The sequence below is a fragment of the Phalacrocorax aristotelis genome, chromosome 4, assembly GCF_949628215.1.
Source record: "Phalacrocorax aristotelis chromosome 4, bGulAri2.1, whole genome shotgun sequence".
Classification (NCBI taxonomy): Eukaryota; Metazoa; Chordata; class Aves; order Suliformes; family Phalacrocoracidae; genus Phalacrocorax; species Phalacrocorax aristotelis.
This window is the reverse complement of record NC_134279.1, coordinates 16,086,313-16,098,670: the sequence shown is the minus strand read 5'-3', so window position 1 is coordinate 16,098,670 and position 12,358 is coordinate 16,086,313. Positions and strand designations below refer to the sequence as shown.

Here is a 12,358-nt window from a genome sequence, read left to right as displayed (position 1 = left end):
TTAACTACAGGCTGGTTTCCTTAAACATACACCCTGAGCAAACTAAAAGGGTCAAAGGACACTTATTGTTTAAATTCACACAAGCAGTCTGCTTTCTCTGAGGTAAGAACCTTCCACGTGCTAACTTTCCAGCGAGGTTTACATTAGTCACTGCCAGGAGCTCATGGCCACTGATGCCGGCCACTGCTGCCCACCACTCCAAGAGCAAATGCTGCAGAAGTCTAAGCAACAGACCAGTTATAAACCCAACAGTGAAAAACCGTTACAGTAAAATATCCAGTACTTCCATATCCCATCAAATTACAAATGATCTTACTATCTTTAGTATCACATCAAAGAAAAAAAAAAATCAAAAATCACCTTCTGCCTAACTGCCATAGTATTTCACAGTGCACCCAAATGATTCACATGTCTTCATTTGCTGCTTAAAGCACATCAGAAGCTCACCCCACACCACCACCTCTTAGCTCTTCCTGTAAGAAGTCAGGCCTCCAAACCCCACGCTCCCAACTAAAAGACCCTAGCAAGTGTCCTGCTTCAAGCAGGACTAGATGTCCCCTCCAAACAATATTTCTCTGATGCATTCGAATTGTCTTAAGTGAACATGAATTTTAAGACAAGTCCTTCCCCCCAACGCATAACAAAAACCAGTATTCAAAGACAGCAGTGGTTAGTCTGTTGAACCCAAGTCATGCCCCATCGTTAACGCCAGAAAAAAACCTTCTACATGGTGCTGATACACATAGATACCAGAGATCCTTTCTCAGGGCATCAGAGAAACGAATTTTAGAATATATGACACAATAGGACCATTAAAAATATCTGGTTTTGCTGGGCATTTTGGACAAGGCTCAAGACCCAAAATAATTTTTAATTACTTATTTGGAAGTGGCAAGAAGTTCACCATTCCTCTTTAAGCACACTTAAGGATAAGTTTGCAGAGGCAGGCTGTGAAAGTAAAAATACCTGACATCCATCCGTCCATCCCCATCTCTCTCCACACACACACCCCCCCTCAGACCAATCTCAAACCGTTGCTGAATCCTGTGTAACTCAGTACACCTATTCACAGAAGTAGTTATAAAGACACCACATTTCAAGAAAGCTCCTTCATCCTCTTATAAACAGAGAGCAAAAGAGACTATTGGTTTCTGGACACAGAACATTTGACCCTCCATCATACAGATTCACAGGCTGGTTAATTTCTCTGATAACTTAATGTGGAGCTACCAGGAAATTAACCAAAATCAAGAAATGCATTTCAATTGACCGTGACCATGCAGCATTTGAGGTGCTCCACTTTCCTACTCAAAGGCAGCATTGAGAGGGGTACTACAGAAGGCAGAAAAAAAAGTAGTCTTCTAAGGATCTCCACCGCCACCACCCTCAGCTTAATGCAACAAGACAGACCTGAACTGAACCCCACACAACACACACACCTAGTAACGACGGTATCCTTTTTTTTTTTTTTTTTAAGTGATTTAGATAAGCTTATGCTCTTTTGTTGTGCTATTATGTTTTCATTTGAAATCTTCGTCCTTACTCAGGCTGCAAGTTCAACTTCATTTGTCAAAGGATGATGGAAGATAGGATGGGCAGGAAAGAGGAAGAGAGTTTTCACCTTTCAAATTTATTCTGCCTTTGCCAGAGGAAGCTAAACCCTCACCTTGATATATTCTCTACTCAATCTGAGCTACTTCAGAGACACATCAACAATATTGATCTTCTTTTATAACGAAAGATCACAATTTGAGGACACTTATAGCTACAGGAAAACATTTTTCCAAGTACATTATTTGCAATACATACACACTTCCTGTGCTTCCATTTATTTAAAAAAAAAAAAACAAACCAAAACCACAAACCATCCAAAACCCAAACATTCAGATCATCATGTGTATTTGAAGCATATATATATACACACACACATACATATATGTGCTTTACTGAAATAAGAATATGTTATAGCTTTAGGTGGTTTAACTGACCATTAGGTTATTTCAATTCACACCAAGAAACTGTACAAGTAACTAGGCAAAAAGAAAAAATAAATCCAGTTACTAATACAGCATATCCAGATTCCTGTCTCTAAGCACAGTGATATCACCAGTGAAATTGCAAAGGATTTCAAACAGAGAGCAAGGAAACCTTCTCCCCGCCCCCTCCCCAATCCCATACTGCTAGGAACATTATTACATTCCTGGTAAAAAACTGAAAGCAAAATATTTCTTCCTCCAGAAGTTACTACAGTCAAAGTAAGAAGTACTGCTACTGTACCTTTACACTCTTGAATAATGAAAAGCTTGAAGAGATACTCCCTGGTTACTTCATGACCCACTCAAAACCTACATTAAATATTCCTCACTAGCTTATCCTCACCGCTTAGAACTGTGAAAAAGAAACTTCTGCAAACCTAATTAACAAGCAAATTAGCATCCTCTTAGATCATATCCACAGAGACTTTGTTTTTACATTTCTATTGTAGCTCACTGCTTAACTGCTACTATTACGACTACTAGCATTTAATCTGTGATGCAATAGCAAAACTGTTTCTATGCCAATTCCACATGACTGCTTAACAAGAACGTTTACTTCTGCCTGTTCAGAGATGCATCCTTTCTTCTCTAAGTGTAAAGCAACTCCCAAAAAAAATTCATTTCGCTCCTCTTCAGTCACTTCATCAGAGAGGAAACCAATGACGACAAGAATATTGCCTGCTCTGACCACATCCTTCTCAATCTCATCATACTCGCAGCACCCCTACTCAGAGCATTTTGCCACGTGAAGATTCCAAAAATCTTGTAGCCCTCACAGTTGTGGAAGAAATTTGACAACTGCATGCTCAAGACTCAAAAATCAAAAAGGAAATACATTGATTTTATGCTTTTAATGCTTTAAAAGTCATTGAGTCGATCTCAAAACCGAGGGCCTGCACCGTGACGTTTCAACTCTTAGGTTAGCAACCCTGAGAACATCAAAAGGCTCAACTTTTAAATTAAAAAAACATAATCATCTTCTTTGTCCGTCATTCTACCATGCAATACATTCTGTACTCTGTGCACTCATGCAAATACAAAGCAAGTCCTTGATCTCATCCCTGGTTCTCACATGAAGACCCAAGGACCTCCATAAAACCCCACTGGAAGTAAATAAGTCTTGGCAAGAATACAACTGCAGACAAGACCATCAATGGCACTCTGAATGCTATGGGGGTGGTGAATCTTAGCACAAGAACAGTAGATAGCAGTCGTATTATCAATCCCCTGCAGGGAAAGCACTCTTCTCTCCTGTTCCAATGTCACAGCACTAAAGCCGACCCCCTCCCATTCAATGGGGATTCAAAAGCTTCTAGCATTAAAACAAACATACACAGGAAAACCCAAAGTCCTCTAAGTTTCTTCCACTGTCAGAACAATAAGGCCCTGGTTCTACAAGACAACTTTGACAGATAGAAATTAAAGATCTTTTCTGAGCTTGCTGCAGTAACTCCATGCAACACTTGCCTGCTGCTCTCCACAGTTTGGGTGCAGGAACCACTTCAACTAGTATTGCCACTGAAGCCTCCATATCATCCAGCCAAAGCAAAAGAAAAAAAAAAAGCCAACAACAAAAGCTTCCACTACTACAGTCCCCCTACTACAAACAACTCAAAGGCCAATACTCCACACAGGTTTCCAGCTGGCAAAAAGATACTGAGAAAAGTGACACCAATACAATCCAGGCAGAGCTAACCTCTAATACCCACTGCATGGTGATACCACTGACAAAACAGTAGTGAAACAGAAAGCCAGATGAACATTTCTGTCAAGAGCTCCTGATCCACGTTATCACTGAAGTCACACCATTCCAAAAATAAAGGACCCTAAAGAACATCTAAGGAACATGCAGGAATACCTTCCCTTTCTAGCCATGTATCTATCTCATCACTACCAAACTGTTGGCTCTGAAGGCTTTGCTTTTCTCCATTTGCTTATTTGACACAGCTGCTTCAAGTTAGGCATTGATTTTGGTAACATCCGCCCTACTCTGAAACCCTTCACTGCAAAGCTTCAAATGCACATCCAAAACCAAACTGGCATGGCCATTAGAAAGAAAATGGATGACTCAAGAGAGGGAATAACTTCTTTCACCAACTAGGAAGTTCATAGAAAAAGTTGCTGGGAAAAAGTAGGCAAAAACCAACTATAAAGGGTCTGACTTCTCTAAGATAGGTGTCTTGGAATTGGAATAAGAAGCTTAAGTTAGGCTTGTAACTGATGAATACCCACCCAACCTGAAAAAGTACAAGTTTAACTCTTACATACTTTCAGTGTGGTATACAATTTCTCTAAAGCAAGAAAGAAAGGGATTAAATAAGCCATCTAAAAAAATCCACTTCTTCCATGTGTTTTCAAATTTATTATTGTCTGTACACTGTTAGCCAACCCACTCAAAGCTTTTTTCTTGTAATATTGTAATAAAATGCATGACACAGAAATAGCAGTATTTGTGAAGGTATAAGAACTAAACATTCTTTTAATGCATATCTCATTGTTATAATTCAGATGCATCCATCTTATCTTTCTTCTACATTTACTGTTTATCCTAAAATATGAAGCTGTGTGCCTTCATACCACTCAACATCCCTTATTGTTGATTTCTTCCACACAATGCACTCTGTCCTAGCATAACACTCTTCTATTGCTTTTGAAATTTTAGATGCTTTTTTTACATGTGCTACAGTAAGTTCTGTAAATCTGTTCCTATTCTGCGACTATGACAGAAGCATTAGAAGTCACATGCTTAAGACAGGCAAAAATCCATCACAGGACATTGATGAAACACCAAAACCAGAAAAGCAATCAAACCCATTTTCCCTTGAAAGGGAAAGATCCCAAAAGATTACATGTAGCTCTCCCTGGAATAATCGAATTCTAAAGAAACGTCAAACAATTTTTCCCCCCAAATCTCAATGCAGGCAGTTCTACTTCCACACTCATAGCTTTGTTCAACAAGTGGTGAGAGGAGGGGAAAAAATAAAAATAAAAAAATTTTAAAAACCCACACCACACCACAAAAAAAAGCCAAAAAAAGATTCCCTGCTGTTATTCAAAATTCCAATAACATTAGTACAATTGTAAAAAATTATGTCAATTGCACATTTCCACACAGAACAGAATCAGAAATTTTTTTCATGGGGAAAAAAACAAAAGACGTGTCATCGTTACTCACGGAAAACTTAAGGTGGGGAAAAAAAAACCCTCCTGCGCATTTAGAACAAGCAAATAGAAAAAGAACAAGACCTATTAGTCCTTCTTTGCAGCTGCTGGACAAAGCTGCACTTTGCACCTGTTTTGAATGCCTTGGTGCCAGCCAAGAGCTCCTAGCAGGCATAAGCCAGCTCCCCCAACAGTGACACCAGCACCTGAGACCAAAGCCACGGCCTCTTCACCAGGCTGCTGCTATCTAGTCCTCACCACATCCATCAAGTCCATTTTTGCAGCAGCTTCTAAAGAGAGAGAGGGAGGAAGAAGGTGCTCAATGTGTGAAACCCTATTTCAGTTGAGTAACTAGTGATCTTTGGTACCTTCTGACTAACCCTCATGAAAAAGGAGGTATGTTGAGCTGGGCGAGGGGCACGGGGAATAACCAAAACCTCCCCAATATCCTTCCGCTACCCTAAAGACCAAGTAGAACAGCTGAGTTCCCACAACCCTTATAGTTACATATTTAAATGCTTTATAGGCATCTTCACCACAATCAAATTACCTAAAAAATGTTCCCCCTTCACCATTTATACAAAAATTCCTCTTAATTACAAGTATCAAATCAACATAGAGGGTTTAAACAAGCCACTTTGAGTCACAAAATGCTACACAGTACTAACCCAATGGCTTTATACAGTATTTCCTATTCCTCCTTCACCTCTTAAGATCTGAGACAGTATTACGTAAAGATCGAGCAAGATACGCAACAACTGTGCTACAGATCATCTAACTTTGTTTAAATAATCATCCCCAAACACAAAGAGTCTGTAGGTACTGTGTTACCTTCCAGTGTCACGAAAAGGAGGGTGCTATATGCACTCACCTGTTGTATCACAGAAGACCAGGAGATGCGACCAACAAGCAAAATCTTGCAATACTGCGTCACAAAACATAGGTTGCTTGCCAAACAGATGCTCTCAAGGCCGGCCACCAATAACGCACGTTCAGTCTTGCAAAGTTTGCAGTGCTATCACCTGAGCCAAGATGCTACTCACATCCGCACCAATGACTTCAGTTAAAATGTTACAAGCCACTAGCAGAATTTTGTACATAACATCAGAAGCTGTGGCAACAAGAGTGCAAACAGGGATACAGGATACAGCAACACTTTCTATACTGTCTGTGGGACAGCTGGTTAAAACAAACGTGTTTAAGAGCCTTATAATTATGTTCTGTCTTCTCCCACCCAGCCTGGAGAAAGTGTGAACAGCCCAGAAGCAGGATGTAAAGTCTCCAATAGAAGATAACAGGAGCTATACAAGAGTGAAACTGTTTATTAGAAGCTGAAAACTGAAAACCAAATTACAAAGTGAAAGAAATGAGATGTTCCAGGTGACATGCCCATCTTGCATCAGTGCGCCTCAGTCCCTTCAACACTAAAGGGTGCCTGAAGGCTTACAGTTACACCTCAAGCTGTAGGTCTAAGGACACATAAGTAACAAAAAAGTGTTTTTAAAAACAATCAGCATAGCCAGTACCTCAAAGAAACTAATAGTGTAAGTATTTGTCACGACTTGGGCATTTTAAATGCTGTACTATTGCAGTTAGCAACACTACCAACAACAACAAAAAGAATCAAGGAGGAAACCAGTGAATTTAAAAGCTTCAATATTAAAGCTATGAAGAAATAATTTGTTTTCCTCCTACACACATACCCAAAAATTGTACTATAGACCAACAAAAGATTATATTTCCCATTTCAAAATCCATGTTTCATTCAGTAACATATCATAAGAATAGACTTCCACAGTTCTAGTTATCAGAAAGGCAAGCAAGAGGGGGTAAATTGTGACTAAGATGCATGGCTTCCTACAGCATACCATACCCACCCTCTCCAAAATCTGTTTATTTTGGACAAATGATACAAAACTTCCTTATAGCCGGAAGTCCTGCAAGTCAAAGGCCACTGCTGAAACAGTATTTCCACTATTTTGCAACAGGAACTTAAATTCACTTACAAACACGAACAAAACTGCTAATCAACATCAGCAGATTTGTCCTTTAGCGATTTAACCATCAGAGAGGGAACTACCAGCTTTCCTTTACGTTCCCCAGCTTGGCACATCTTCAGAAATTCAAGTAAATCCCCACAACCCAACATTACAAAACAGTTAACATCAACATTTGGGAACTGAAACACCATGTTCCAACAACAAAGTTTCCAAAGAATCTCATGACAGTCCTGAGCATTTCAAAGGGTAAGCAGAACATCTGCCCACACTCATCGCATATTCTGCACATGAAGAATCTCAGAGTTTTCCATATGCTAAAAAATCCAACTGAACACTTCCAGAAAACTATGAAAAAGTTAAAGTAAGACTGGCAGACGTGAAACATATTGCTGAATTCCTCTAACAGCAACACACAGCAGTACATCCTGAAGACCTGCTCACCTTGTACACTACTTCTGGCAGTTTAGCTCCAGTAAACCAGAGCTAAATACCAAGGCTATCATATCTACCTAGATGGCTGTTAGCTGTACCTTCTCAGCCGATTCACATAGCAAGATGCAACAAGAAAATGCAACCTTCTGAACTGAATTTATTATTTCCAGTTTGAAAATATAAATTATAACAATCTTATTACTTAGCATCTTTCTGATACTGTTTTGAAAGAAAGAAATGAGAGTTACTTTCCCACAGTACTGATACCACGCAATACTATCAAGTAGCTGATCTTGAGGCACTGAACTGCAATTAAACAATTGACTGGAGATACTAACCCATACTTAAATCTTGATATAGAAATGCTGTAATACATTTTTAAATGGGTGCTGAAGATATTAAAAGTCACAGCATCGTTGTGCTTAACTTACTTCAATTTAAATCAAATAAACAGCTTGCTGAGAATTGCAGTATAATTGTAACTATATAACTCAAAACATACCACATTTTTATTCCAAGTCTAGCAGCCTAAAACTGCCTGGCAAATTGGAAAAGCAAACAAATATGTTGAGTTCCTAGCAAACACATACCAAACTGAAGAATACCATTCACCAGTCTCTAGTCTACCACCATGATATCTGAGGCATTCTTCTACCCAAAACACACTACTATCAATGCTGTTGAGTATTCCAGAGCTGGCTCCAACTGAACTCAATAGACCCACGCCACATAGCATGGAGACACCTGCTCATAGTCCAAATATGCAGCCAAAGTTAGATCACCAGCACTTCTTGACCAGGATCATAAAGCAAAGGCACAATACCATATTAAAACAGATGCATGTTTCCTGCACCCAATGCATTCTGCTTCGTAAACATGCCTGCCTATAACCTAAAAGCACAGAGAAGGATTTGGTTGGCTTACTGCAATTGACCAATTCACATAGCAGTTAAGTTTTGTATTTGCAAGTGCTGGAAGTGATTACCTGTGTAATCACGGGACAAGCAAAATACTGCAGAAACACCAGTTCACACAAACTGTACAGTTTGTTCATTTAGCCTAGTTCAAGCTACTACCACCTTGTCACCAAAATGTGCCATGGATGCAATCAAGCTGGCTCTCTGCAGAACCAGCCTGGATCCATGGGAGTCTGCGAGCTCAGGAACATCATTCAGCTGTACAGTCATAACTGGGCACGGGGGCACACACAGGCACCAGACACCTACACAGCTCTTGCACAGTTTATGACTTGGCTGATCATTTCTGTTTGCTACAACATGCAGAATGTACTTTTTTACCATTTGTTTTCCAAAGGAAAATTTCATGGTCCAATACATGGACAGGCACAGACCTTGTCACAAACCTACACTGCAAAGTAACCAAAATTCTATGATTAAATGAAGGCCAGGACTCGCAGGTCTCCACTGAAAGATTGGGAGTCACTCCAGTTAGCCAAAAATTTCAGTTAGATTATGCATGAGACCACAGGTCAAAATACATACATTTAGTCCTCTGCACTATCGCTTCCCTAAGTCTCTCTTTATGCAGGCATATGTAAGCACAGCTAGAAATTATGGTCCTAATCTTTCAAGGTGAACATCACACAGGGTCTCAATCACCCAGCACTACTGACTGGCCAACTGCAAACCTCTTACCTATGCGGATCACCTCCCAGGGCAAAAACCACAGTGAAGACAAGCAGCGGGTACCCTCAGCACCTCCGCAAATCCGCGACACTCCGGGCCCCCCGGGAGCCACAACCTCCCCGTCCCCGGGGACAAACCCGCCGGGTACTTTAACTCGAACGTCCCTGCCGCGCCACAGGGTCGACAGCTCGAGGACTGCCACCAAAATAACTAGCTACAGAAAAAATAAAATTAAAGCTAGAAAGCCCCCCGCCTGCGAGGCGGGCTCCCCGCCGCCCTCCCGCGCACCCGAGGGCCGGGGCCGGCGGTCCCTCCCGCACCCCGCACCGCCGGGGGCTCCCGCGGGAAAAGCACCCTCCCCGACCACAACAAAGGCCGCCGGAGCGGCCCAGCGCCGCCGCAGCACCCCGCCGGGCTCCCCTCGCCCCGCCAAGTCGGGGCCCGGCGCTGCCTCTGCCCGCCCCCCTCAGCGCGGCGGGGCCGAGCCACTCGCCCGGCAGGCAGCGCTGCCCTGCCCCGGGGGCCGCGGCCGGAGAGCGGCCGCTGAAATAACACACGAAATAACGAGGGGAGGGTTGCCCGCGCAGTGGCACTGATCCATCACCCGAGGCACCTGCGCCGCCCTCCCCTCCTCCAAGCCGGCGGCGGCGGAGGGAGGCGGCCGCCCGCACGGCATCCCCGGGGATCGGGCCGATCTGGGCCGGGCCAAGCGGGGCCGGCACCCCGGCGGGGTCGCGGGCCGCAGGCCACCGCGCCGGGCCCGCGGGGCGGCGGCAACGGGTCTCCCCGCAGCGCGGCCGGGCCCGGCGGCAGTGCAACAAAGCGCCGGGGCCCGGGGAGCGGCGGGCAGGGCCGCCAGGCACTTACCGGGAGGCGGCGGGGGTCTCTGTAGGTGCTGCTGTGCCCGGCCCGGCCCGCCGGTCCGGGGAAGAGGCAGCGGACGGTCTCGTCTCGTCTCTCCTCTCGTCTTCTCTCTCCGCACCTTTCCGCGGGCACGGCTCGGCGGGGGGGGGGGGGGGGGGTTACGCGACGGGGTGGCCGCGGCCGAGCGGTGCGGGCCGGGCCGGGAGGGCGGCTCCCCCGCTGCGGCCCGGGCGGGCTCCGGCGGGAGGCGCCGCCGCCGCTGCAGCGTCCGGGCGCCGGGGTCGTTCCGGCCCCATCAAGGCCGGGCCGGGCCGAGGGGGCCGCGCGAGGCGGGGCGGTGGGAGCGGGGCCGCTCCCCGCGGCGGCTGGTGGCCATCTTAGTCCTCCTCCTCCTCGGCGCCGAGTGCCCCCTCCCCGCCCGGCTGCCAGCGCTGCCTCCGCCCTCCGCTCCTCCTTCTCCTCCTCCGCCTGCTGCTGCTCCCGGCTGGCTGCGGTTGCCGCCGCTACCGCGGCCCGGTAAGGCCGCCTGAGGCGACCCGGTCCATAATGGCGGGCCGCGAAAGCAGCCCCTCAGGCACCGGCCCGGCGCCCCCTCCTCTCAGTGGGAAGGCAGCGCGCCGAGGGGCTCCTCTCCTTACCTGGACCGGGTCGGCTCGGCAGACACACAGGCCCCCTTCTTAGTTCTGGCGCTTTTTAAAGTTATCTTACTTTTTCGAGCGGCGGGTTTCCCGGGCAGACACTTGGCGGGTTTGGTTTCTCCCCGTTCTCTGACAGAAATCCCGCTCCTCTAGCCCCGAAAGCCGATGTCCTCTCCCCTCAGTCCCCGACGCCAGCCCCTACAGCACAGGCCCGAGCAGCTCACACGCTTACCCACCCTACTGAGGGGAGAAGCTGTCCCAGCCAGGAGCCTGCATGTGGGATGAGGGGAAGGAAATAAGGGTCAATGCAGGAGCAAAGAAGCCACCTTCAGGTTGGCGTTGAGGTGTTTTCCCATAGCTTTTTTGCCAAGTGTACGTCCAGGGAAAATCACTGGATATCCCTAGTATTGACCACAGAGAGGATTGTACATCTGTGCTGGCCAACCAAGCTCATCCGTATGATCCAAATGTTTAAACACTGAAATAGTTACCCTTCTCCTCATTCAGCCAGAAGTTCAGTTAAATTCCCAACGACCAAAGGACTCCCTTTTTGTCGGCAGGACAAAGCACCAGTTTAGCCACACGCTGGGCACACAGCAAAGGGGGTCACTGCAACCTTAGTCCACTCGGATACTTGTGGGGAACAGTGCAAAGGTGTGTCCACACGTGTGTGACCAGGTGCCCTCCTGCCTTTCTTCAGGCGCTTAGAAACTTACACCTTCAAGAAGTCAGCTGCTAACAGCCATTCACCTCCTAGCAGTTTTGTCAGGGGTATTTTTTCATTTACAAAATCCCTTCTGAAGTCTTTACTGAAAAGACTAAAGAGCAGTTTGGAGAATCTGGCTGCAGGGGTAAAAGCTGCAATAAACAACGCACAAACCATCCAAGACCTCAGTGTTTAATGGGCAAATTACCATGAGCACCAGGAACCAGGACCATTGCCTCTTGCCTCTGCTAGGGGGTCTTATTAAATGAAGCCGTGTACTTTGTTGTACTAGAGGACAAATGGAGTAAACAGCATTTATCCAGGCTTCCTTCTCTGGCCCTTAGCATCAAACATGTAAATCCACTTAATGTTTTCCCTGGCTGATGCACTGCCATTCTGTTGGGAATGGAATGATTTCCACTGCCATTTAGGTGGCATTTAAGACTCATGGATGTCTGGAGCGAGGCTAAATCTAATTCAGCTGCTAAGGAGCACTCACTGAAGAGAGAAGTATAACTCCAAATGAACAAACCCTACTTCTGCCAACTGAAAAACAAAATAAGCAAGGACAAGCTTCTAACCTCCTTGCCTACACAATACGATGCTGCCTTGACTTGGTAAAGGTGTCTTTGGACGTCCCTAAATTCACTGTATTAACAGGAACAAGATTTAGCCCAACTCAGGAGAACAGCCCAGGCTATAGTTTGGGCTGGAATAGGGATGACTGGTCCTTTGCAATACCACTATTTTTTTCTGTGCAGGACAGTCAGTGAAGAATAGGCACCAAGAGAGAAATCACGCACAGTATGTCAGTCATACATCACAGCAACTGTAATATGATCAGTGGCAGAAGGTCTTAGACAGTTGGTATGCT

General features: G+C 45.2%; 1 protein-coding gene across 5 annotated transcripts in view; it reads right to left on the bottom strand.

Moving 5' to 3' along the window:
- WDFY3 (WD repeat and FYVE domain containing 3) overlaps positions 1 to 10,288 on the bottom strand; it is a 179,852-nt gene extending 169,564 nt beyond the window's left edge. For 4 of the 5 annotated variants that reach the window (XM_075090406.1, XM_075090408.1, XM_075090407.1 and 1 more), the window contains exon 1: positions 10,144 to 10,255. The gene's annotated coding sequence lies outside the window, so the exon portion shown is untranslated. Of the gene's footprint in view, positions 1 to 10,143 lie in introns of all 5 variants that reach the window. The other variant, XM_075090410.1, reaches the window with a different exon arrangement.
- Positions 10,289 to 12,358: the final 2,070 nt, after the last annotated feature.